Source organism: Myiozetetes cayanensis, unplaced genomic scaffold (genome assembly GCF_022539395.1).
Source record: "Myiozetetes cayanensis isolate MyiCay16 unplaced genomic scaffold, myiCay2020 scf1, whole genome shotgun sequence".
NCBI lineage: Eukaryota > Metazoa > Chordata > Aves > Passeriformes > Tyrannidae > Myiozetetes > Myiozetetes cayanensis.
Window position 1 is genome coordinate 10,727,001 of NW_026086604.1, and position 26,841 is coordinate 10,753,841.

General features: G+C 44.5%; 1 protein-coding gene across 6 annotated transcripts in view; it reads right to left on the reverse strand.

Annotated features, from left to right (window-relative positions):
- The window catches only part of ZHX2 (zinc fingers and homeoboxes 2), a 76,238-nt gene that overhangs the window by 9,883 nt on the left and 39,514 nt on the right, over positions 1–26,841 (reverse strand). The window lies entirely within an intron of this gene.

Genomic DNA, 26,841 nt, shown 5'->3' on the forward strand with positions numbered 1-26,841 from the left:
ATGTTTTTAAAAGCATCTGAGGCCAACATGAGTCAAAACAAGGATGAAGAAGAACTACACCAGCTGTTTCAGGATCTACCTGCACTCATCAGGAATGGGCAGAGGGAAAGAGAGGAATTTAGTTGTCAAAAGTTTCATTAATCAAAAAAAGGATTAAAAAAAGTCACTTCCCTATTTGACAGGATGCTTTTTCTAATTTATCACTGAATCCAATTTACTATTCTTCCTGCTCAGATGGTCCCTGGTTTCATAATAATTCCCAGTCTTAATGGAAAACTCAAGAAGCACTTGGAATGGAGTGGGAGAGGCACTGGGGTTTACAAATTGGAGGAGGCTGGAAAGTGGAGATTTGCAGAGTGGGTAAGGCCTGCACTGATTTCTGTAGAAGTACTAAATGGAGAATCTGAACTGGAGATCCAATGGAAGATATCCCTGCCCTTTACAGGGGAGATGGACTGGATGATCTTTAAAGATCCTTTCCAATACAAACCATTCTGTGAGTCTATGATCCCGTGTCTAACCAAATGCAGATTTTCTCCTTGTGAAGCCTGTAAATGACAACAAGCTACATCCAGAATCCAAGATACAAAGATCTAATGAAATAGATTTCACTGCAGTTACATCTGGACACATCAGCAGTTTATAACTACCCGAATGCTGTTCCTGAGCCTGCTTCTCTTGCTTAAGCCTTGGCATGAGAGTCAGAAATAGCCACTGTAAAAGCAGCTGCTAACTTCTTGGTTCTGTCTGCAGCTGAGGAATACTCTGAAGGTCTCTAGAGCACACTTCTGCTGCTGTGCCTGTCACAGATCATACCACTCCTGTATGTATGGGAACTCAAAATGATATACTGCCAGAGGAAGCAGCTCCAGCTGGGAATAAGGGTAGGGATGGTAGTTTCCAGCTCCATGTACTCAAACCCCAGTGTGAAGCAATTCTCCATACACAAAACACTTCACATGCGAATTCTCCATCCAGCACCTTCACAGATAAGGCTCTGGTGAAACACAAGCTGTGAAACACCAAAACACACCACAGGCAAGATGCCATGCAGACACTGTTTGTTACAGTGCAGATGCCTCAGCATATCTGCACTGTGTTGTGTTCACAGCTTTGTGTTCACAGCCACTGCCGCCCCTGCACTGCCCAGCCCTGGCACAGCCCAGTGATGCTCCGATGTGGCGAAGCATGAGATCATCTGGTTGACGTTCAGGAGTGCATTTAAGCTCCCAGTGTGCTTCCCTGGGAAATGGAGCATCTTTGCTGAGCTCCATGAAACAGAGATGGGGCTGCCCACAGGCTTACGTGTCTGCCTCAGTCAGGATGAGAGTGCCATTTCCCTCCAACCTGGGATCACCAGTGTTGTCATCACCATTCCCCAAAGCGTCAGCATCTCTGAGCCAAAATTTCCTCTTCTGTTTTCTTTTTTTCATTCTGCCTTTTAATAACAAACAAGCAGATGAACAGTGGAAAAAATGATGCCTGGTTTTCTGTAGATTTGGGCTGACCTTTAAACTGAATTACGCAGAATATTCTCTATCATTTCCACCTATTCCTTCAAAATTCCCTTCAACTTCCCCTCACAATTATTTTCCTGCAGATATTTTTCTGCATCTTGCTCTGTCCCACTGAAGAAAGGATCAGAAGCTAGAGACAAACACAGAACTGTCCAAACACCCATCTTCCTGCTCACCCATGTTTAATTACATGTTTAATGTTTGCAGAAAATTAATTATCTTTGAAGCTTCTTATCTTTTGACCTGTTTCTGCCAAATTTACTATAAGGGAAGAGAAGGGGGCAGAATGGGCTCTGTAAGACGAGCCACTGCTGGAAACAAGGTGAAAGTGATCAGGTCACCCCACTCTTCCCTGGAGATCCCGCTATGTTTGTGACACTGACTTTCTCAGATGAGGGAAGGGAAGTGTAAGGCAGTGCCCTGGGCCACGGTGATGAACATGAGGATGGAGCCGTGGCTCCCAGGATACTCCTCTGTGGCTTGCTCTCCCGCCCAGGCCACAGCTGCACCTAATGGTCTGCTCCTTTTCTAATGTATGACCTCGTGCAAAATTCATGTGGCAACATCAGCAAAAGGAAGAAAATTCAAAAGACATCAAAGACAGAGCAAGGCTTATTTATATTTCACTGAATATCCTCCCTCCTCCACAAGAAGAAAGAGCTAAGAACAAAAATGTAAAAGAATGGGATGGAAGAGAAACAGTAGAGAAGGAGACCTTGATAAATTAGAGGACTGGGCAATCACAAACTGTATGAAGTTCAACAAAAGATGGTGCTGGATTCTGCACCTGGGACGGGGCAACCCTGAATGTTCATACAAACTGGGGAATGAGATGCTGGAAAGCAGTGCTGCAGAAAGGGCCCCAGGGGTCCTGGTTGACGGCAAGTTGAATATGAGTCAGCAGTGCCCTGGCAGCCAGGAGGGCCAACTGTGTCCTGAGGGGCACCACCAGCCAGGCAAGGAAGGGGATTGTCCTGCTCTGCTCTGCACTGGGGTGGCCTCACCTTGAATATTGTGGCAGTTTGGGGCACCACAATACAAGAAAGATATCAAGCCATTAGAGGGTGTGCAAAGGAGGGCAACAAAGATGGTGAAGGGCCTTGAGGGAAAGCCTTGAGGAGTGGCTGAGGCCACTTGGTTTGTTCAGCTGGAAAAGAGGAGACTGAGGGGAAACCTCATTGCAGTTACAGTCTCATTGTGAGGGGAAGAGGAGGGGCAGGCACTGATCTCTTCTCTGTGGTGACCAGTGAAAGAACTCAAGGGAATGGCCTGAAGCTGTGTCAGAGGAGGCTTAGGTTAGATACTAGAGAGAGGTTCTTCACCCAGAGGGTGCTGGAACAGGCTACCCAGGGAGGAAGTCCCAGCACCAAGTGGGACAGAGTTCAGGAAGTGTTTGGACAATACTCTTGGGCACATGGTGTGACTCTTGGGGATGGTCCTGTGCAGGGCCAAGCGTTGGACTCAATAATCCTTGTGGGTCCAGTCCAACTCAGCATATTCTGTGATCTAGGTTACAACTTTTAAGAAACTTTTGACTACTTCAAAGTCAGACTCAATGTTCTGAATTCCTCATTCTCTGGAAGCTCAGCAAGCTCTCTGCTGCACTGAGCTGATCTCCCAACTCTTCAGAGGACAGGAGGACTGGCCCCAAACAAGGATGTTCTGATTCAAAGGAAAGGCCAAGGTCTCTCCAAAACATATATAAGAGAGTGGAAAAATGAAAAAGTCTGTTTGCTATGGTTTTTCTAGAAAATTGTACAGATTGTTGTTTCTCTTCTATTCCACATAGTGGGTTTCTGCATGTCTAATTGCTGGTTTCTAACCCTACATTTTGTTTTTTCTGCCACATGAGAATCACTATCCACCATAGAAATCAAGCCCAAGTCAAACGCTTCTTTTTGGAGGTCAGTAAGAAAACCAAATTACTTTTAGTACAAGATGTGCAGTTTGGGGTGCTCATAACCAGACAGAGACTGTTTCTGTCCCTTCAACCCACACCCTGAAAGACAGGGAAGGAAAAGAGGCCCAACAAGAGGAGGGTTTATTGGCACCTCCAAGCTATGGCCCCTCCAGGGCCTCAGTAGAGATGTCATTTGGGATAAAACAATATACGGTTTCAAAGGAGGATGGGTCCCCCTCTCCCCATGACAGATCCCTGGGAGCTGCATCACATATGTTTGCAGGTCCTGCCACATCCCATCTGAGGACATTAGAGAAAGCATCAGAAGCATCTCACAGCTTTCAAACATGAGCCGCTTGCCAGAACATCAAAGCCCCAGTAGACAGCTTTAAATACATGGTGTTGCTCCTGACAAAGCTGCTAAATGATGCTAGTTCAGCTCCTCCGAGTCAGCAGTGAGGCAGCTCTCTCAGGCTGTCACTCCACTGGAGCTCAGCAGGCAGGCAAACCTGACCCCACAAACCTCTGGATTTCACTTGCAGATGGCTGTTCTCCAGCTAGCAAAGACTACCAAAATTTGCAGGGAGATGAGAAGTTTCCCTACAGCAATGGCTTAACAACCAGCACATCCTGATGGGAACTTGACCTACCCTTCATTACCTGAGCCGTGTCCACAGCACATACATCCTGTTGAGGAGCAAAATCCATATCTGATGTTTGATGAATGCGGCTTCACCATGGTCAGGTCAACCTCTATCCCTCAAGCTGGTCTGTTCAGTCTATTAATATTGTTTTGTTATGGACAAGACCCCAGAAAAATGACCTCTTTATAGGGCTGCTGCCAGTGTGGAGTGCCACAGGCATGGAGTGCAGGGGTGCTGCCAGCAGCCGGTATCCCCTGGGTTTGGGGAGGGAAGTCAGCCCTCACCCCCCCAGCTCAACTGCCACATCTTTTGTTTTTCTTCCCATACTGCAGGGGGTTGAAAAAAATAAAACCAACTAATTTTTTTGAATATTCTTTTTAAATGAGAAAATGCACAAAACAGCAAAAGGCAACCAGGTGAAAAACAAGAGTGCTTGGCTCCGAGCAGAATCTGTCATTGTGAACGAGGTCTAAAACAAACCACAGAGAACCCATGTGCAGGAACAAAAACTTTCCATTTGTTTTACTTCAGCAAAGCCATCCAGGACAGGAGCATACAGGTCAGAAGCAACATGTTCTTTTAAAACTATCTCCCCAAAAGTGTGTCTCAGCAGTTATGATTGAGGTCCTAATCTGGCTTTTAATTTCTGAAATTTGTTTAATTAATGAAATAATCCAGCCACAGTCCTGTGATCTATCACACCCCTATTAAAATGGCTCAGAGACAGAAGCAGGACCTCCATGGCAACCCTGTGCATGACTGAGGAAATGCCAGATTTCCTATCTGGTCACCTGGCCCCAGACTGGGGAAACTGCAGAGAATCACACAGAGAAAAGAAACCATGTTTTTTGGGCCTGGATGGCACTGGAAAACTTTTGCTGGTGTAGCTATGCCACCATCCAGCAACAAACTGTATGGTTCAAGCTAATGGATGCCAAAAAAAAAAAAAAAAAAAAAATTAAAAAAGATTTCTCTTGATGAACACTGAAACCTTTTCACTCTCTCCCATCTTTACCTTGTGCACATAGCTACTTCTATATCCTACTTCCCCTACAACAAAAGGCAAATATTTGTGTAGAAACTGAACTCCTTTTCTGCAGTGGTGTTCCCACAGGCTCCTCCAACGTGATGGCAGAGCAGGAATTTTCCATGGCAGCTGGGACACAACTTGGCAGCACAAAGCACCAGTCAAAACCCTGAAAGCTGTGGTTGGGGAAGCGGTAGGACAGTGAGGAGACAGGCTGAGATGTTGCCTGTTTTCCCTCATCCCCGAAAACATGACTGAGTCTGAAAAAGGCTGTCTAAAGACCACCAAATTTGAAAGCATGTCAAATTAAGAAGCCAAATTTGAAGAGATGTCAAATTAAAAACCTTAACTTTGGCAGGAAGGGAAAAGAAACATCACCACTTTGTGCTTCATCTTGCTTACAGCTAAGGGCTGGAATAAAGTAACACAGAGGCTGAAACAGGTTGAACCCCCTAGCCAGTGCAAATGGATCTTTGCTTTTCACAGATATACCTTGCTTTTAAAAAACAAGTAAGCCAACCAGAAAAAACCCTCAAAACCACTTTACAGACACTTGTGTAAACTGCCAATAAAAATCTGTCTTATTTTTCATCCCACTGGGTTGGTTTGCTCTGCCCTGTGCTGGCAGAGAGTTCCCAGCACCAGGTCTCATTTGAAAATGAACAGTGGGAAAACCACTACCATGATGTAGTGCAAGCAGGCACAGAAGTACAGGGGTGTTCACTTGCAAGGGCCAGTTGATGTTTAAAGAGTTTAAAGAGAGAGATGTTTAAAGTATTTTATTGCTTTACTGCTTAGGAGCTCAGTCTCCACAAACAGCATCCTTTCTGCTATGCAAGACAAGCAAGTGCAAATTCCACCCATGTAATTTAACACACACCCCCTGTCTGAACATGACATTCAATATCACAAAAAGATACAAACTCCTCCTTACAGCTTTCCCACGCCCCTTCCCCAGCCTGGGGACGCAGCAGAAATAACAGAGGAGGTGCACAGCACAGAGCTCCCCAGCAAGGACTTGTTGGACGCAGATCTTTCAGTCCGTGGGTTCTTTTGCAGCACTATCCCCACTTTATCGCTCAGTAACTGGATCTCAGCAAACCTCAACACGGATGCCACGCTCTGCCCTCAGATGCCAGCCAGACCCTGCTGCCCACTGCCTTGCAGACACCACAGGTTGCTTTTAAAGCAGAGATACCACCTGCACCACCTTTTTCCTGAGCTGAAGAATTTTCCACCCCTTCCAGTGCACAAGATCAACCACATCACGACAGACCTCACTGCGTCTGTTCATTTCTGCTTAGCTTTGATGGTATCCTGTCCCTCCCACAACCCTCCAAGCTTGTGTGTCCCTGTGAGCATCTCTGCTTTTAACACTTGACTCCAACCTGCATGGCTGACCAGAAGTCATGCTCACAGAGTTCAGAGCAGAGCAGAGTAGAAACTAATGGACATTACTTGACAGCATCATAACACCCCATGACCATCTGCTCTTCACCCACAAAGGCTGCAGCAATGCAAACACATGCAGCACAGAGCTGAGCTATTACCCTGCTCCATATCAGAGACACTGAACTCACATTCACTAAGGTTGCAGTAATATTTTTCTCCTACAATTACAAGGATGAGAGGTGAAATACACATTTCACGGTACAAAAAAGGAACATGCCCAGGGTGATGTTCTTCCTTCCTTACAACTGTTTTCAGCATGCAGCTGCTACAGTAATATCAAAAAGCACATCAGCTAGCACAGCAAAAAACATGCTGTTGCTCTCCACTGTGATAAAACACTTAAAACATCGCTTAATTATATGCAGCAGAATAAGCGGAAGCTAACCAGGGCAAATAATTCCTGCATGATGGATTAGGACGGTAACAATTTACAAAAGAAAACCACAGAAAGAAAGACAGGTTTTGTGAACTAGGGCAGAGCTTTTAAAACAGTATTTAAGTCAGAGTAGCCTAGAGCTTCAATACTTCTGCAGTTCTTTGTAAGCTGAATAAACCACAATTAATGGGGAGGTATACGGATCATTACAGCAATAATTTTTGCAGGCATGTGGAAAAAATAAAATTGAAAGTGCTATACGTTTTCAATTTGCATATGTTGGTGTAGACATTTCTAATTATAAAACTAATTCCCACATAGCTATTTGTAGCAGGGTGCCGTGGTCATGAATTTTTGTCTACAGAGAAGCAGCAATTGATAATTTTTCTTTCTTTTAAGGACCAGAGAGTCATACCTTTCAAAGGCCATCAGTAAACCAAACTGCTTACACGACTCCTGACTCCCCCAGCAACATGTCCTGTGAAATTGCTTGCCAACACAGGAATGGGGGCAGAAGCAAACCCAGCACACATCCCACCTCTGCCATGCACCCCTACAGCACAGTCACCGAGAGACTCTGGAAAACACTTACAAAAATCAGAGGTTTCGGGAGAGGTGGGCTGAGGGTAGGATGAAACAGGTTCCAAAAGACACCAACAGTTGTAGAAAACCCTGAAGAAGAGCATGCCTTAATCAATCACGTGAAAGCTGCCTTTTAATGTTAACAACTTAGCTGTGATGTGACCACTGTGTAGAAACAGAGAAAATTCCTCTGAAAAACACAGGTATTTGGGGGAAAAAAAAACCCTCTTAGGCTGGACCAAAATAGGTTGTGTGGCAGTACCACGCAACAGTCTTATTTCAAAGCACACTACTCACAGGCCATCCTTTTGAACTAAAATGTTTTTATTCATGCTGCTGCAAAGCCAAAGTCATGGGGAAAATGGTGGTATGAATGTGAGAGGCCAAACCCCTCCCAGAGAAGGGGAAGTTGAACACTGTGTACTGGGGATGTTCTATTATAAATACCAACCTGCTGGCTTCTACTTTTTTTTCGTTTTTTAAATGCAGGGCTAAGTTCAGTTGCTAAAAAGTGGATTAGGTCTGGCTTTATAGCTTTTTTGCTCTCTGGAAAAGTGATAGAAGAATCCACTAGTGACGAAAAACAGCGCTTTACAAACTGGTTCATGCCCTGAAAGAATATTTATATTGGGAAGTCACTTACTCCACATACAACAGTGGCCTTCATCTCAGAGTAGGCAGGAGATGGTCCTTCTCCAGGAGGGTACACACTGGAGCAGACAGAGTGAACAACAGGCAGGAGGGAGAGAACTGGAGTGCCAAGGTGGGAACAAAATCCAGGTTTCCTTGCTTCCCAGCCACTGCTTTCTCCTCCAAAAAAAGAGTTGGCAACACACAGCTTGCACACGAAATGAGGCACAGGTGAAAACGTGATCAGCAAGTGCTGCAGCCCCCACTGGGTTGTGAAGGTGCTGCAGTCCAGGAAAAGCTTTTTTTCTTTGCAGTGTGTGCTTCTGTCAGAGGCACCTACATCTGTGTATTGATGAACATGTGGCTTAGCTGCTGCCCTCCTCTGGAGTCACAGATGTTCAGAGACATAAAAGGACCCAAAATTCAAGTGGCACCTCTGACTGTACACACTCAAAACCCAGAAGGTGATAATGGGTGCACTCCTGGGGTCTTGCCCTCTCCTTTGGAAAGGAGAAATACAGACTGACCTCTTCCAAGCAAGAAGATGCATGGACCACCCATGCAAGGTACAGTCAGATACATCAGCAACTGTTCTCAACACCCACAGGGGGAACGAACCTCTCTCCAAAACCCTCTATTGGTGGCTTCCAGGGGCAGTGAGCTCCAAAATTATAGTCATGTACCCTGTCAAAATGATCTCCTTTAATAAGTAGTGTGTTTACTCCTAGGGTGAGTACTTGCATGTTCATAAGAGGGAAATAAAGACCAACATTTCATAAGAGAGAAATAGAAATGCCATAAAAACATTCATTCTAGTTAGTTTAATTACTTGTCTCTGCACTCACTGAATTCTCATAATCGCACTGGATTAAAGTCACTGGATTTAAGTAATTTTTCATACTGAGTTTTTATCCAGCACCATGTAGTGGGAAGACAAGAGACTCACAGATACAAACCAAAAGTTATCTATAGACACTATCTTCAGCTATGTGGGTAAAACCTGGATTTATCCATCTTTGATTTTATGCAGGAAAAAACCAGTTTATTCTAATAAAACGTTCAGTTTCATTTCTCTTCAGATATGCTTTTAAAAAGTGATTATTTCTTTTTCTGGGAAAGGGGGTTGTGTTAAAATAAGTATTCTTTGTTTAAAATAATTTTTAGTAATCATTTCCCATTTCTTTAGATCAAACATCTTAACAGCGACATCTGGTCCCCTTCCTCCTTTATGTCATCTGTCATTCTATAATACTGCCACCTAGACAGGGTACACCTCAGTATTACTATATGTTTTATACACACACACACATTCTCTCTCATCAGATTTACTGTTATCATGGAGACTCTTATCAGTTAAATGACTTCAAAACAGAAAGAAGATGGGCTATGACAGAATCAAGACATTTGATTTCTCTACTCCAAGTGCTTACAAAACAAGCAACAGTACAGAAGTCTTCCTGCTTCAGTACTTCTCACACTGTTTATATCCCTCATCACACTTTTCTGCTCTGGGAACCACAGTAGAACTTTAGTCAGTTGAGTGTCAACTTTTTCCAAATAAAATGATCAAGGCACTCACAAACGTTTTCGCAGATTTTGCCGATGCACATTCTGGACGTCCTCTTGCATGGCTACAGGGTAGAAATAAGCTCTAAATTTCTCAAAAAATAAAAGCTTTCACTTCTCAACAAGTAGCCCCTACAGCCCTGCATATCTTGGCTCTGACAGGCACATATCAGAGAAGCAAACAGTGAAAAAAGTGCCCAAAGGACCTGACAGATGGGAAAGAGTGAAGGCTGAGGCCATGAGACTATTTAGTGACCAGTTCTAAGAAGTGTTCAGATTTGAGGGAAACAGAAAGGAGAAGAAATCTACGTGACCAGGATATCATGTCTGAACAAGACAAGCAATACACACAGACTTAAGTGATGCTTGGTCAACTCTATTTGTCCAATAAGGGAAGCAGCCTTTGCATCAGTCTCATTCAACACAACTGCAGCACAGAAGGAGCCTACAGAAGTCCCAAAAGAGAGGAAGGAGCTCAATAATTAACAAAAAACATTAGTAACCTGTGTGTGTCTATAGCTGCACACCTCCCCATTTGACTCATTCATGATGCATTAGAAAAACCGCAGATGGTTTGTGATTTATGAAGCTGATGAGTCACTCACTGTACCTCTTTCCCCCCCAAGGGCTTCTCTGTGTATCTTCACGTTCCCCAAGGAGAAATACAGATGAGAAGATAAAACACTACAAGCAGATTAGCATAAGGATGGTTTTACCTGTGCCTTCCAAACTCTGCTGTTCTCTCTGCCCCCACTTCTCTACATCCACTTGTCTACACATCAGTGAACTCGACAGCGACCACTTCAAGTCATCTAGACTGACATTGTTTATACAGTTTCAACCTTTGCAGCACTGGAAAAAGCTTCAGTATCCAGTAATTTTGTCTTTTAAAACATCAGGTTTGGCTTATAACTGTAAAAACTAAAAATAACCATTTCATGATTGGAAACTGTTGAGCTACAATACCAGACACTATCAAAGGAAGCTCAAAAGCTGTGTTTGGAGTACAAAGCAGGGTCTTGCAGCCCACCATACCGAATACTTGCACAGCAACAAAACACAAACATTAACCTCTACATTTCCAGGAGTAATTTTAACACACCTCTTTCAAAACAGAGCCACCCCCAGAAACTGCCACATGAATTTTCAGATGACCTGAACACCCAGTGTCCTCCAAACTCAGCCAGAGAATACCAAACAAATCTGATGTTCAAGGCACTTCAGGGCAGCTCTAGTTTTAAGCACATGAAGAGTCAGCTGTGGGCTTAACTCACACGGTTCAGTACCCTGATGAACTGAGGAGGCAAACCTCAGGCATCCCACGTCAAAATGCCATGTTCTGTTTGCCATGTGGAAACAGACCCCATATGAGTACTGCTGCTGGCTCTGGGCAGTACAGTGCAGACCCCATGTTGCCTGTGCCCATAGCCAGGCTGGCTCTCCCACTCACTAGACAAATTCAGATGAATGACCTTACACCGCTGACAGATGATGAACATGTGTTTCCCAACATGGATCTCTGTTTAGGAGACTCCTGTGACACAAATGAACGCCTAAATTGCCAGCAAAAGACATCTCCTTCCTCAAACCTGACACAATTTCTCCACAGTTGTAGCCAGACCCCACTCCCAACCAAGACAGAGACAAAAAGCAACACGCAGGAAAGGTGTCTGCTGCCAATTAAGAGAAATGAGGTACTTAGAAGAATACTTGCACATGCAGTGCTTTGCATCAGTCTGACCTCCTCAGCTTCCTGGTGATGAGCAATTTGGTTCTGCTGAGGGGCATTGCAAATATCTTGGTGTAAATAACTTTCATTCTCATCTTGTTGCATTTTGCATTATATTTTGTTGTGCTCTACTTGCTTAAAGGAAAGACTGTTTCAAAAGTGGCCTCTTATCAGATCATGGAAAATGTAAGTTCCACATTTGGAGGCTTTTCTTCTCTAAAAGCAATGACATGACTTCCACCAACCATGTGAAACAGGTATCTTTCTTGGCTCCTTTCCTCTAACGCAGGAGTCTGGCTTACATAGTTAATGACCTGTGGTAGTCAGAGGATCCCACTGGCCCAGTACTTGGAGCTTTACAGTTGTTAAGACACCTATCCTCACAGCAGGCTTGTGAGTTAAGGCACTGCTATTATTCCCATTGCTCAGATGGGCAATTAAGGCATGAAGAGAGCGTGGCTGAGGCTTTATTAAATGGCCAAGTCAATTTACAGCTTGCTGCCACCAGAAGGGACTGGCTATCAACAGTGCAAAAATCATGCCTCACCCAAGGTCTTCAGCAGGTCTGGAAACTGCAGCAAGGTTTTTTGTGCTACAGGCTGCTCCCATCTCCAGTAAATTCAGGTTATCCTTCTGGTTCACAGGTGGAAAACATTTAACAGCCCCTGCAAAATGAGCTGTTACTCTTAGGTTAGGTCTCAGCAAACAAGCACCAAAGTCACAAAAGCACCACAACCCTCACCAGGAGGCTCATGGGAGGAAGCAAAAGTCTGAAGATCAAAGGTCTGAACTATCTGCCTTCCCTCAGAAATCACCCATCAGGCCAGGCACATGTACACAGGAAAGAAGCTCGCCTACTGATGGTGCCAAAACTCTCTGTCCTTACACAAGCTAAAAGCTACCTTTCTCTGCAGCTGCTGCAAAGCATATCATTAGCAAAACCACACCAATTCCTCCTGGTCTTCCTTTGCTTGAATCCTACAGCACAAGAACTCTTCCCCTGCCCATTTTTTTGCCTGAATTGTGGAAAATCAAGTATTTTAGGGAGGATTCCCAGGTGATCAAGATCTTCTCATGACAATCCCATCTCATACAAAGTTTGTGGGCACCATCAATATACTTGTGCTCTTTTCTCTCTGGAGGCCCTGGAAGCATTGATCCACATATTTTTCAGTCAAGGGCATTTTTTTTCCTGCTTGTGGGTGATACAAGCTGAGAATTCCTAGCATACACCACATTATCCCTTGGTCAGTTCCTCAAACTCTGAAAAATTCTGAAAAAGTGACCCTCTAAAAGATGTCTAGCTACTTTGATTTCTGTCATCCTAATCACATGCTGTGCCTGTTAAAGTTCTTTTACTAAATCTGCTGTACTTCAACTCTTGTAATGCCAAATCATATCACTTCTGCACATCATTTTCCTCTTATTGGCTTCAAATTTTATCTCTGCACTTTGTTTTCAAAGTGATTTAATTATCTCTTTTCTTAGTAAGCACCCAATCCTCACATCCACACAAAACATTTTGCTTTAGTATAATCCTATAAACTGTGTTACAGAGGACCTACCACATGTTCCATGGAAGAGGCTGAGAGACAACAAACAGCAAGTCCAGAAAGATCATTTGAAACGTTTGCATGCTTTCCTTTCACTGAAGGTTGTAAGACACTTTCCTCATCTTACTGGGCATTTAAGGCATACAAGATCAAAAGACACCAACTGCTGTCTGCCATCAGAAACCAGAAGCCAGCAGAAGCATCACTGATGTTCCAGATGTCTACACCCTATGAAATGTGAAATTAAAACTTGCTTGAATTATTCATTAAGTCTTCTGTCATGCAACAAATATACTCCCAATCAAATATTTATCTTCCTTAGAAAATAAGAGATTATATATATATAATTTCTAATGGGGGGGAAAAAAAGGCAACCCCTCCCCGAGTTAGAAAGCTTTTAAAAACTGTGCTTACTCATGGGGAAAGGGCCTGTCCTGCCACACAGTATGCTGAAGTTTCAGGTGGCTGCATACAGTTTAAGTGTCCCTACCAAACAAACCAGGGTGTCCACCAGGCAGGCAAACAAACGCCATTTTCCCCCTGGATATCACGGGACCAAACAAGCTTCCTCTTCCTCCCTGCAGCACTCGTTGCTGCTGCAATTTGTCACAGGGCAGAGCCACTGCCCTCTGTGCACAGTAACAGTTCTGCTGGGAAAATCTGGCATGGCCACAAAGGACCTTTGTTCGTGCCAGAAGTCGGGCACACAGTGCAATCCTTCCCCCTTGTCACACAGAGTTGGGTTTCTGTAGCTGGGTTAGAAATACTCCCCTGACGACTGCAATCCACAAACCCAAACACTGTCTCCTCCTCTCCCAAACATGAGATCCTTCTTCCCATATCAAGTGCTGCAGGACTGTGGAGTTGCTGCTTTGGGGAGCATTAATTCCAGTGAACTCTAACCAGAGTTGCAGCAAGGATGGGTCTAAGCGAGCGCCAAAGCTCTGCCCTCAAGTCTCTCTGCACGACTTTTGCTACCTGGATACTACAAGACAACCTGAATATAAGGCTCTCCTATTTTCAGGTATATTCCTGTCCTCAAGACGCCAAAAACTTGGCAGACAGATCTGACCTAAAAAATGTGCAATTCCTTTGTGCAACATTTTGCTGTTTGTGTTTAATCTGCCAGCCTGTGTGTGCATGTAGTATATATATACTTTTTTTTTTTTTCAATGCAGTAGCTGTGAATCCAGCCTGTCCCACCTTTCCTCAAGGAGAAGGACAGGAGCTGCCAGCACCCAGGAGCTCTGGGAAAGGATGACAATATGGGGTGTAGGGGGGAGAGGGTGAGCACACCCTGACACAACGGGGCTGCTGGCAAAAAATGGGATTTAGCAGGTCATGAAAATCTCTGCATTTCCATTTCACTCAGGAAATACAAAGAAGAGATGATTACTGGCTCATTCACAAACCACTTAATACCCCAGTTCAAAAGAAGCAGCAATTCTTCTGGAAACACGCAGTGGAAGAAAGTGAAAAGTATCTTTGTAAGTAAATGAAGCTTCATAAGATCTGATCCATATTAAAAAATAACAACAATTGACACACTTGCAAATACTATCAGATTAGCAGAATCCATGCCTTTGCAGACTTCTGCCACAGCATATGCCACAAAGAAGGACACACTTCATTTCTTCCACTTCTAATTTTAAACATCAAGGCATGCAGAACAAACCAGTTCCTACTTCCATAACTGAGTTTGATCTGGACCATCCAAAGTCTGGATGCTTTGGCATCTGCCTGGAATGCTCCTTACACTCCCAAACCACTAAAGGGACCATGTTTCACCCAGAGAGATTATTACTTTACTGAAGAATAAAATGCCAGGGAAAACAACAACAACAAAAGAACTGGAAAAACCTCACATTCATTTATTTCTTACCAGTAGAAGGGTTTGCCATCAGAACACCTTAAAGTATGACAAAGTACGCTTGGCAGTTGCCTCCTCCTGTCTCCTCCCACAGGTTTTAATCCCTTCGAACCCACTATTCCCAGCTCTGGCTCAGGGCTGGAGTCATCTTAGGCATCGGCCTCTTTGTCTCCCTGATGGCTGGATTTCCCCTAGGGCTACTTCATAGCTCATCCAGATGAAGAAACTGTAACAATGATGCTTGAGCAATACTTGAGAAATGCACAAAAGGAGGGCAACTGCTTCTTAAAACACTTTCTCACTAAAGGGCATTTGTTTATTTATTTTTTTTTTTAAATTTTTAAAAAAAACTTAGTTTCTTCTCCCTGTTTCTGGGAGGCCTTGACCAGGTCTACAACAGCATGCCCAGGGCTTACACTCACTCGCACCTGCAGCAGCAAACCCTCCTCCTTCTTAACTCTCAACTCTGTGCTGAAAGCAGGCTCCAAAATCCAGTGTGAGACTAATGTTCAGTAACTGTTTGCCAAAACACGTGTACTTCTTCCAAGGGAAGGAAAAAAAAAATCCTTAATGATATAATTTCAAGAAACACTGATTTTGTGACCAGCTTGCGTTGATTTAGACGGTCGCCCAGTTTTGTAACGTTTGTGAAAATTCTTCTCCCACGAAGAAACAACAATCAAACACCCCACTATGAACTTGGTGCAACGTGGCAGCTCTTTCCATGGCAACCCACCAGCACCAATGTGCTTTTCTCCAGACTTTGCTGCACAGTGAAGGAGGGCAGGGAAAGAGCCGGCTGAAAATCTCCGGCTGTCGCCACCAGCCTGGCAATCCTGTCATGCTGGGAAACCGAATACACTGGGGAAAGGCAGCATTTCCACAGCCTCACTGCTGAGACGTGTCCTAGCTCCAACTGTTAACCAGCTGCTCGGTCATTTTCAGGTTGGTTGGTTTGTTTACTTTGTAAAGCACAGTCAATGCATTTTGTTTTCTAAACAGCATGAAAAATTACCTCTGTAGTCCAAAAAAATCGTTCTCCACACCAGAAAGGAGTGGAATTAAGGCAACTCGGCTGTGCTCTCAGTCTCCACATGCAACAGCAGGATGCTGCTGTGGGTGTCTCCTTGGGAAAACAGACAGATCTGCCACTGCTGGGGGCAGCCTGGCCAGTGTAGAGGGCAGGTAGGCAGGGTACTCATGAGCTCTCTTCCCACCTCCAAAAGTCATCACCAGATGTTGCACCTGATATTCCACTAGGAGCAACCTGCCATTGCTGCAGCACTAACTAAACATAGGCTAGGCTCTCAAGCTTGTCTCTGCAACTAGAAGTTTACAACTCAGACCTTCAAACCACTCCCCTACCCATGTTCTTTGATGAATATTTAAGCAATTCAGCATCCCCAGACACATCAGAGCTGGGGCCTTGTCTTTGGCTAGTATTCAACCTAGCCATGTAGCCAAGCCTTCTGTGTAACTACTGGCAATTCAAAACTGACACACAAGTCAGCTCTCAAGGACTTCCCCCTGCAAGCATCTCTTCTCAGAAGCATTCCTTCCCTGTCTTATCACCTGCAAGGCTGCCTTAAGCACTACCATGACCCAGACTAGAGCAGGCCAGGGTTATTTCTCCCAAAGTTTTATGTGGAAGTTTAATTGCATAACAGTTTCTGAAGTTTAGGAAAAAAAACCTATTCCACAGCAAGAGCTGATGCTATTATTTGAAGTCACCTGACCCCAAAATCCAAATAAGAAGCAGGGAAGGAGAAAGACAATAGTCCCATCCATAGGGTAGAGATCTGAAAACAGGTCTCAGAGGAGCATTCATCAGGCATTACCTCTCATATTCAGCCTGAGTTACAGACCTTCTTCCCAACAAAAGCATTGACAAAACACCCACTTATGTGGAGAGCATCAGTTCCAGCAGATCAGCTGCCTTCTGACAGGGAAACATTTCCTGAAGCAAACTTCAGTCTCAAGATCTTTGTGATATTCAGGGAACTAGGTCAAGACTTACTGCATGCTCCTCACCTGAAAGAGAACCCCCTCCCAAAAAAAATTATTGATTTACTTTTGTCTTTTCTCTCCAAAGTTCCTCTTCTCAATGATTTTTTTGTTTTGTGGAGGTGATCAGCTTCTCCTCCAACACCTTTTGTCTTCTCCACCCTCACCAAAATGTTTGTGGGGTGAAGGAAACTCGGGTAGAAGAAACCAGACAAACTGCTGACGTAGCTCCTGACTTGTGTGGTCTCTAGAAATGCTCCTGAGAAGCAGTCCCTGCAGAGGAGGGCTGCTTTGGGCTTGGAGAGGAATTGGGCCCTATTTGACCCAATGCATTCAGTTCCCCTGACATTTTCTATGGCCTCACAACAGTAAATCAGAGGGGAGAGAGAGGGAACAAACCAGAAATCCTTAAAATCCCATCCTGTTCATGTAGGCCATGGGCCCCTGCTCTCCTTTTGAAAACACATAATTTCTAAAGCAAAGTTATCCCATGTGCAGAACTGCAAGAGGAGGGAAGAGAGCCAGGGAGCGTGAAAAGGCTGCTGAGCCTGTAATGGAAAATCCTCACTCAGTCACCGAGCAGTCCTCTCGTAACACTTATTAAAATAAAGTGAATATGATGAAACACAGCCCAATTGCACACAAGGCTGCTGAGAAATTGGATCCGGCTGCTGATTTCAGCTCCCAACCCCCTCCTCTCCAAATACTGGCAGTTCACATCAGTTAATTGCATCCAAACAACCCCCAGGCAAGAAGGAACAGGAGGAACAACACAGGACAGGTCACCCTGCATTTGATTCATCTTCAGAGCAGGGCCAGTGTGTAAATCTTCACTGGTCTCTTTTGTCACTTGCCAAGGTTCAAAAGTGGCATCTCTAGCTGTTTGCTAATGATGAAAGGTGACATTAACTAAAAGAGTTCAAGGGCAATGTCCATTGGACTTGTATGAGCAAGTGAGAAAGAAGCCTTAGTATTGGGTCTAGGAAAGTAAATTAAAAAAGGGCCTCTCTCTTTTCTTCTAATAATTTGCTTTTAATTCTAGATCTTATTCTTTCAAAACTTAATCCAAACAAAAATAGACAGATTTTACTCCTTTTGTAGAATAAATCAGTCTAACTGCTGAGGTCAGTGTTTTCAGACCAACACATGAAAGCAGAAGATGTGTCTGAGGAAATTCAGTGCTGGCTGATTCATCCTTTAGAAAAGATGAAGAACAGCCATCCCAGCGTGTCAAGTTTGTTCCTTTGAAGGCAAAACAATTTAGTATTGGTATCAAGATGGCAGGAACTGAAAAAAAAAAGGCAAAAAAAAGCAAACCCCTGTCCACACTGCCCTAAAATATCTTTTGAGGTTTCAAATGCTGAACAACAGGATAGCCCTGTGGTCCATCGGGCTCACAGTGAACCCAAGCGAGGTGAAAGGCATCCTTCTCCCTTCACTTTTGGTACGGTGGCTCAGCACCGCTGCTCTGCCTGTGTTTCCTCCTGCCCTAGACGTACAGAGATAGATTAGGGCAGCAAATGGGGAAACCCACGAATTGTTTGACAGATTGAAAGTGTTTCTGCATGGGATCCACATCTCATGTTTCAGAGGAACCAAAGCAAAACTGCACAGCAAAACCCCACCAAAACTATTGCGAGAGAAAGAGTGGGGGTAAAAAAATGCAATTGGATTTCATTCAGATCTGGAGAAATCAAGAGGGTGTTAGTGGGGAAAAAAAAACACAACACAGTCTCTCCTCCTTGGATAACCCCATTTCAAGGTGTAGGCACATCTACACTGAATGTATATCCAGCTATATAAAAACAGCACATGCCATCACTATTCCCTTAGGGTGTAAACAGCATCAGGAAAGAAACACCTTTCAACCTGGTCCTCTGTGCTTCCAGTCCCAAGGGACTCATAAGAAGGGCTGTCTGAAGATGCTCAGTAGCAGGTCAATCTTTCCCAGCAGGTAGGAGAACTATAAATCAATTGCTTTAAAAAAAAGGAAAAAAAAACCCCACACTAAAATAAAAAACCCTGAGGCTTGCTGGGAAGAAGTAAAATTGGGGGGAAAAAAAGAGGTAAGATGAAAAGCACCTGTAATCTCTTTCATGCAGCACTGAACTTCTTCAGAAGAGAAAGCACAGAAATGATAAGAAAAGGAAAGAAAGGGAAAGAAGAAAGCAGCGCATTGACACCAGCTACAGATAAATTTTTTTAATGGGCATTAGGTCAGCAGGGCATTTTCCATCTGCCCTGCTTAAACTAGAACTCTGATGATGTTACAGGTGTGATTTGAATACAGCATTTATCCTGGTGGGACTGTAGGTTTATTTTGTGTGTGCAAGCGCACACATGGGTGACTGCACCTGGTCTTCCTCAGGTGAGAAGGGTGATTTGTACTTAGCTGATGAAAACACCAGGTGTTGGGTTGCACCTCAACTGGTTTTGGGCTTGCTGAGAAGACAGACAGAAAGGAATAGGCAGCAGGAAAAGGCTACAGGGCTATAAGGGTTTGGAGAGAAAGGGAAGAGGAGAATGAAGAAGAAACAGCTTTGCCCTCAGTCTCCTGAAGTCAGTTCAAATGCCCAAAAGGCCAGCCTTGCTGCTCCTGAATCCCACCCAGCAGGGGCAGCTGGCTGCTACCAGCAGAGCCCCAATCAGGGGCTCCAGGCTTTTATCTCCCATTCCAAATCCACAGAAACTGCAATGCTCCTCACTCCCGCCCAATTTTTAGCCCAACCTAAAGGCATGCCCTTCTCAGCTCAGCACACTGGTCAAGGCAGCAATGATAAAACATGGTTTTTTCCTATATTTTTGCTGATTTAATGATTCACATAGATGAAGGCATTTCAGTCTTCCTCCTTCAAACAGACTACACAAAAAGGAAAGATCACAAATCCACATTCTGCTTTTCTTTCAAATTCCACAGTGCTTTTCCAATCTGATTCAATAAGAACTGTGCAAACAAACTGGAACCTGCAAGAGTTCCCAGTGAATTAGCTGCTTTACTAACACAGCATAAGTTAAAGAAGATTAGCTAGAAGCTGAAGTCAATGTTTAAAACACGGATTAGGGACAGACGGAGCACATTTGGAACCTAACCCTCAGAAAACCCTACCCAAAAACCTCAGCAATCCCTTAATTTAATTACCATAGTTTTAGGAGAAATTACCATAATTTGACTAGATTATACATTCTCTAAAGGTGTAAAACACCCCTGGAGAACACCACTATTAGTGCCAGCAGCGATTCTCTATACACTTAACAATGCCTCTTTGTGGAATATCTCCTAAATAAATCCAAAACAAGCCCAGAGACTTTTTCTGCCCATTACATGACACATGACAATGGTATTATCCAAAATGGTCACTGTTTCAGGAGACCTGAAGACTTGAAGAACAGCTAAAAGACCTGAAGAACAAAGCAGAAAACATCTATATCTCCGTGGGGAACCTCCACCAGCACGAGTGTGTTCTGAAAATGGATGGTGCATGGATTCACTTCGCTCTCGGCCATAGGAAATTGGGGTAGGAAAAAGGCACTTGAGACCTAACAAGAAGCTTAACCTTCACAAGCTGCTGTAAGAACAACCAAGGGGTTAACAATTTCCAGTGGTTTTACTTATAAAGGGGCAAGATAGAAATGGGGATGCCTTTTCAAATTTAATTTTACAATCCCTGAGGATTATATTCCAGGAAATTACTCTGTTTTGTGAATATTTTTAGTGCATGACATTTTGGTCCCATTATCTCAGACTCTTTTTGGCATGTATGTCAGATGTGATTCCCCATATGTTTAACGACATGCAGCACTGGTTCAAATATATCTTACTAATGCAACAAATCAAGAAAACCTTTGTTTTCTTATGTTTCAAGTTACAAATTAACTCAGAAATCCCTCAGTCACACAGTATGCAGCCAATTTTAAGATCTCCCATGTAGACTTCTGGAACTTTAAAAAACAAGAGGAAACCTCCCAAGACAGCTAAAATTGCATTTTATAAATTTGAGAAAGACAAGATATGGTTTAACTGCTTGCACTAGAAACATCCCAATCCCTTCTCCAGCGTGTTTGAGTTATTCACATGAAGTGGTTTCTCTGTATAATTCCTAGGCAGGATTTCTATGGCAAGGTTTTACCAGATCAGCAGTTTTCCCTCAGTCATGCTACAAACCCAAACAAGGTCCACTCCTTGTCCCAAAGAGTTTACACACTATGTCCCTGCTCACATAAGAGTGAGGAGGATTATTAGTTGTAAATTGCTTTGAAGGTTAAAAAAAAGTGTTAAATATTGCTGTCTTCACAAGACAATATGCTTCAAAACTGTCTAATACCACTACGAGAAAAACAGCAATTTTGAGCAACAAGCTAGATGTTCAACAATTGGTGGTTCAAGAACAACAAACACAACCAAGCATTGCTGTCTCTGACAATAGCCCCTTGCAGGCAAATCCATCTTAAGGTCAAACCAAAGAAATTTCAACTCATGCAGCCAGGCATATTTTGTTCAAACCCTTTAGGCAGTGATCTGAGTGAGCTTCTACCCTGCAGAGGGCAAAGTGCAAGAGGTATCCACCAGAATTACGTCACCCTTTGCAAAGTGGGGACCACTATCCTGGACTTCCCATGAAACACAGCTCACCTCGGGTTAACCACTGCTGTGCTGAAGGTGCACAGAGCAATCTGGCACCAGCCTCTGACAAAGAGGGTCTCAGAGAAGGGAATAAGGAGCAGCAGCAGAACACCTGTCACCCCCAGTAACCCACATGGGGAAGGATGCACAGACTGGCAGTGTGCATGGATCTAGCCATGCTATCAGCCATCTTTTTGACCAAGTGAAAAAAGAGAAGCCACCAAATTGACTCACAGGAATACAGAGCCCTCCCACCCCCAGCTTCCAATTGCCTGTAATAAAATCCAGCCTTTGTAAAGCAGATACAGTCTAATTTTCAGTTGTATTCAGTACTCAAATCTTTCAACAATGTAATGGGATGCCCAGGGGGTCAGCATCCTGGAAAAAAATGGAAGTCCTATGCATTTCATACAGGTGTCTGACACAGCACCGACACTTAAACCCTGCCATAATGTTATCTGTGCTGCCATCCCAGCTGAGGCTCCCACCAGCAGGAAGAGCCAGGGAAAGCCCCAGGACACACACTGAGGTCTTTACACAAAGCCCAGGCCAGCCTTGATGAAGCAAGTGGGACAGCTGGTTCCTTCACTCAAGCAGATTAGGTGGTATCTAAAAAGGAAAGTGCAGCTAATTACATGAACTCTTTGAACGTCTGTTTCCTGTGAGGTGACCCCGGGGATTGTCCAGCCTTTTAGAGCTCTCAAGGTTGAGTGTTTGAGGAAGAGCAGAGGCAAAGAGCAGTGTCAGACAGTGCCAGCAAGCTTAATCCTGCTAGAGTTTCCTGAAAAGCAAACAGAGTAGATTGACAGCAACCAATGAGGCTGCACAAAAGAAGGTGGTTTCTCCCCCAAAACAGACCTGGTGCTGCACAGTCGTGGTGACAACACAAAATGTGAGCATACTGTAATGCTGAACATGCCCCAGGAGCCTCCACCTGAGCAGATACTACACAGGACCAGACAAGGCCACAAACATGCACTGCAGGGGGCAAGAACTGATGCACCTGAAATAATTTATTGCAAAATTCTGGCATTTGAAAGCAACACAAAAGCAGCACATGTTAGGGGAGATGCTGAACAGCCAGCAGGTAGTTTGTATGGCATCATCTCAGTGCTCATGGTGTTGAGAAGGGCTCCTGTAAAGGGACTCTGCAGTTTTCCAGCAGCTGTTGTGCTGTCGATGCCGTACATTGCTCAGGAGCTCATTATATTGATGTTACCGCCACTGAGTTTACAGACGTGTTTCAGGCAGCTGTGGAAGAGGCCACAGCAACTGAGCCCAATGCTCTGTCCCCCTGTCATATTCTAGAGCACAGCAAATCGACTGAGGTTTTTAGGAGAAGCCACAGTTCCAGCAGGTGTCTGTGACTGGCCTTAGAGAGCCAACAGGCACAGCCACGTGTTTGCCAGCAGACAAGCGATGTGCTGCAGAAGCCAGGTGTCAGGAATTACCCCTGCAAATCACAGTCCCTGCTTCTAAGCTAAACCTACTCACAGCAAATAAAAAAGCAAAGTGGGAAACCCCAGTCGCTGCCAGTGGCCCAATGAGCCCTCTCTCACAGACCCAGCACCTCTGGGCAAGGAGAACACGGACAGAGGGAGGCTAGACAGGTACGGAATGAACCCTCCATGAGCCTGAAGCAAACCAGCACACTGGAACAATCACAGGGCTCCACGGCACTCCTAACCCTGGCATACTGCTCAGAGCTGCAGCCTTGAAACTTCCCACGCTTATAAATGAGATTTTTTCATGTTTATTACTTTTGCAACTACCTTAGGAAACCCTCAAAATACCAGCTACTTATTTTGTTATTTAAATGCCCTTTTGGAGTCACCTTCCCCTCTACAAAGCACAGCTAAAACACTGTTTCCTTTCAATCTGCCACCACAGGAGTTGTTTGGAGGTCACCATCTCCCTCCTCTCCATTTATCCTGTCCCTGAATGCACAGCTCTGTGTCTACCAGATATATCACAACTGCAGAGCAGTGCTGGGGCCATCTCAGGGGCTGAGCATGGGATTTTTTTCTTCTAGTCAGCCTCAGGCTTAAGGACACATTGAAGCCATTTTCTACTGGGAAAGGAGATGAGCACCACCATCCCTGCGCCTGCCCGTGCCACCAGTGTGGGCACACATCACATACCAGGGGATGCAAATCTGACCCCCAGCCTCCCCTGTCTACTTCCTATGCTCAAAACCACTCTCTGGAATCCCTGAAAGTGATGTAAGTTACAGCAGGGTCTGGAAGCTTTACACTGCTTTTAACACACAGGTTATGTATATCTCTAATTTCACTGCCACCTCTGGCAGCCAGGGCTAGCACAAAGCTAACCTATGTGTCAGGAGGCCATCCAAGTGACACAATTACTCATCCAGACTCACCTGGAAAGAGATGCTCAGGGATCCTCATGGCACACACAGAACACACCCTTCAGGTTGAGATTTTTACTGACAGCAAAGGAAGGGGCTTTTGGGCCTTCTCGTATAAAAAGTGGCAGAATTTCTGCAGTAACAGATCAAAACTTATTGCTACAACAGACAGCACTACACATTACACTGCTGCTGCAGAAGTTTCTTTCTTTTTGATAACATGCACCAAAAGGATGTGTTCATAAAGAAGCAACACCTACCAAGGGTGTGCTCCCTTCTGCCCTGCAGGCACATAAGGGCTGCTCCTCACCTACTCAGGAGTGCTTTTCCCAAGTGTCTTGGAAGTATTTTTAGAGCACTGATGCTGGCTCATTGAAGTCCCCTGAAATTTAGCTACTGACTCCAGCAGAAGCAAGATCAAAGAAGAAAGCTGCTCCTTCCCTGCACTCTTCCAGTATCAGAGGGATGGCCTGCCCATGGCCACTCAGTGAGCTTTTACTTAATCGAAAGCCATCAGAGTCATTGAGGAAGACATTTAGCACCAGTAGCTCAGGGTGCAGCTGCAGTGTGAGCTGCAGGTTCAGTTCTGGGTGCTGGGAGCTTGAGGCAAGAGTGGGTGCCTACCCTTGGCATAACAAAGGGCACAGAGAACCAGACACTCAGATGCAGCAGGAGCCAAATTCTCAGCTGAAAGAGCCCAGACGTTCACTACATAGACTTCAACCCTTTGTTTGGGGTCCCTCTTTGGGAGGCCCCCAGTTCAAGCTGTTGTTTTGTTCTTGTTCTTAACCATGATTAAATTATTTTAAGGATCCGGATGTTTGAGACTCTTCTATGAGAAACCTGGGGTCCAGCTGGTAAGGAGACCTCATCTGATTGTGTGAGTGTAGGGGAGCAAGTGGGGTGGCTCACTAGAGCTGCCCACTGCGAAGGGGCTTCAGTCCCAGCTCAGGTGGTACAGGTCCTGGATAGTCAGACAGGAAAATGCTCCTAACAGGAGAGCAAGGTCACATCAAAATGGGAATGCACTGAATGTTTTGTAACAGAGCTGAAAAAAAAATGCAGTTGCTCTTTGCATTCATATAGTATACAACAATTAATATACAACCACTAGATACAATTACATATATAATCATATAAAACACATTTCAACCCAATATTAATACAAATAAAGACAATAAAGGAAAGACTATTCCCTGTCCTACTAGAGCTTGAATCTCCTCCTGTAGTAGATCCTGAGCACCACACTTGCTCCTCACCCTTCCCTACACACACCCACAGCAGCATCTGAAATGCAGCTGTCCCGAGTGCTGCAGGGTTTGATTCATCTGTAGCAAACCTGGCTGGATTTCAGAGTGCAGCACACACAGTTACAGTGTGGTTTGAGGCACGCAAGCAGACGACCATACTTGGAGAACTGCAGACAGGAAACTTGCCAGATTGTTTATACCTGAGTCATAACTAATGCTGACAATGAAAACTGAGTGAACTCAGAGACCACTACTATGCTCAGCACTTATGTGATGCTCTACCCTAATGCCACTACCAGCAAAATAGGGATTAAGCACAATTACCCTTGCAAATATCACAGTTGTACTGTGTGAAACTATTGGTGATGCAAAGCACATGATACTCACTGCCATTGCATTTGCTGGGTTAGGAGACAGCAGCACATTTTACAACACACAAGCAGCCTCACAGGCCCAAATGCTCCTTCTTTCAACGTATCAGCCTCCTGATTTCCAACAGACAACCCCATGAGAGAGCAGCCACTGAGAAGACAATACTACCAAAAACTACCAATGGCAGCAAAAGGTAAAGGAAAGAACTGGAACAGGTGGAGACGGGAAGCTCCAGGAAACTTCATTGCAATTTTTGTCACTTCAAATCTCTTTCAATTCACCTGACTCTATTCCATCCCTTGATGTTCTTGCTTATCAGGGACACATGAAAGTAGCAATGTATATTTTAAACAGTTAGGACCAGCTAAGGCAGGCTTTGCTCCCACTTAAGTGTAGGGAGTGTTTAGGTGAGGGGGGGAGACTGCATTCTTGGTAACATGGGAATTTGGGGAAGATCACCAACTTGCAATGCAAGATACGTGCATGGATCCTAAACAACCACAAAAAAAGAAAGGCCCTGGGGCTTCATTTTGGGGAGTCTTTGTTACTGAAGTATCTCTGAGCACTGCCAGCCTGGATTCACCCTTATACTCAGGGGTGGAGAAGTCAGATCTGCCAGAGTGCATGTCATGCCTTTCCAGACAACCAGTGAGTCCCAAATTACTGTAAATTGAAGATCTATATAGCACATTTCACCCACATGGTGAGGCTGAGCTGAGGATCTGGCAGGTAAACTCTTTCATATCAGCCTGTGTTTGCAGTGGAACTTTTATTTCCCCTTGTAAATCACATTTCAGCTTTTCCAGTACAACTCCAGTGCACATCTACCCAAACAAAAATACAGGTGCCCATTCTCTTCTTTCCTCCCCCCACTCCCCTGACAAACCCAATTTTCCTCCTTGAGATCAGCTTTCCAGAGCGGATTTGACTACCCAGACCTGCCACTTATCACAGCACTCAGGAGCAATACCCATCAGGGATTCCCCCGAACCACTCATTGCTGGGTCTGCTCCACCACACAGACTCCTGGCACAGCCATCCCTCCCCAACAGCCCACTGTTCACCTCTAGGCCACCTCTGCTCAGGGATGGTGGACCTCCCAACTTTCCCTGCTCTCCCATCTGCTGTTCTGTCAGTATTCTTTCTCTTAGACTCCAGCATGCAGCCCAAGTAGGACTGCTATTCTGCAGCACTTTTCTCTGTATCCTTTCCAAAATTTGGCCATGCAATGAAAATTCCAGGTAAAAGTGTTATTTCTCTGCCTTCTCACTAGAATTCCCATTTCAGCTACTTAACCCATCACCTTCTGATATTCAAAACCATGCTCAGACTCCTATCCTTGCCAGTCACCATCACCAAACTCTTCCCATCTCCTCCCCA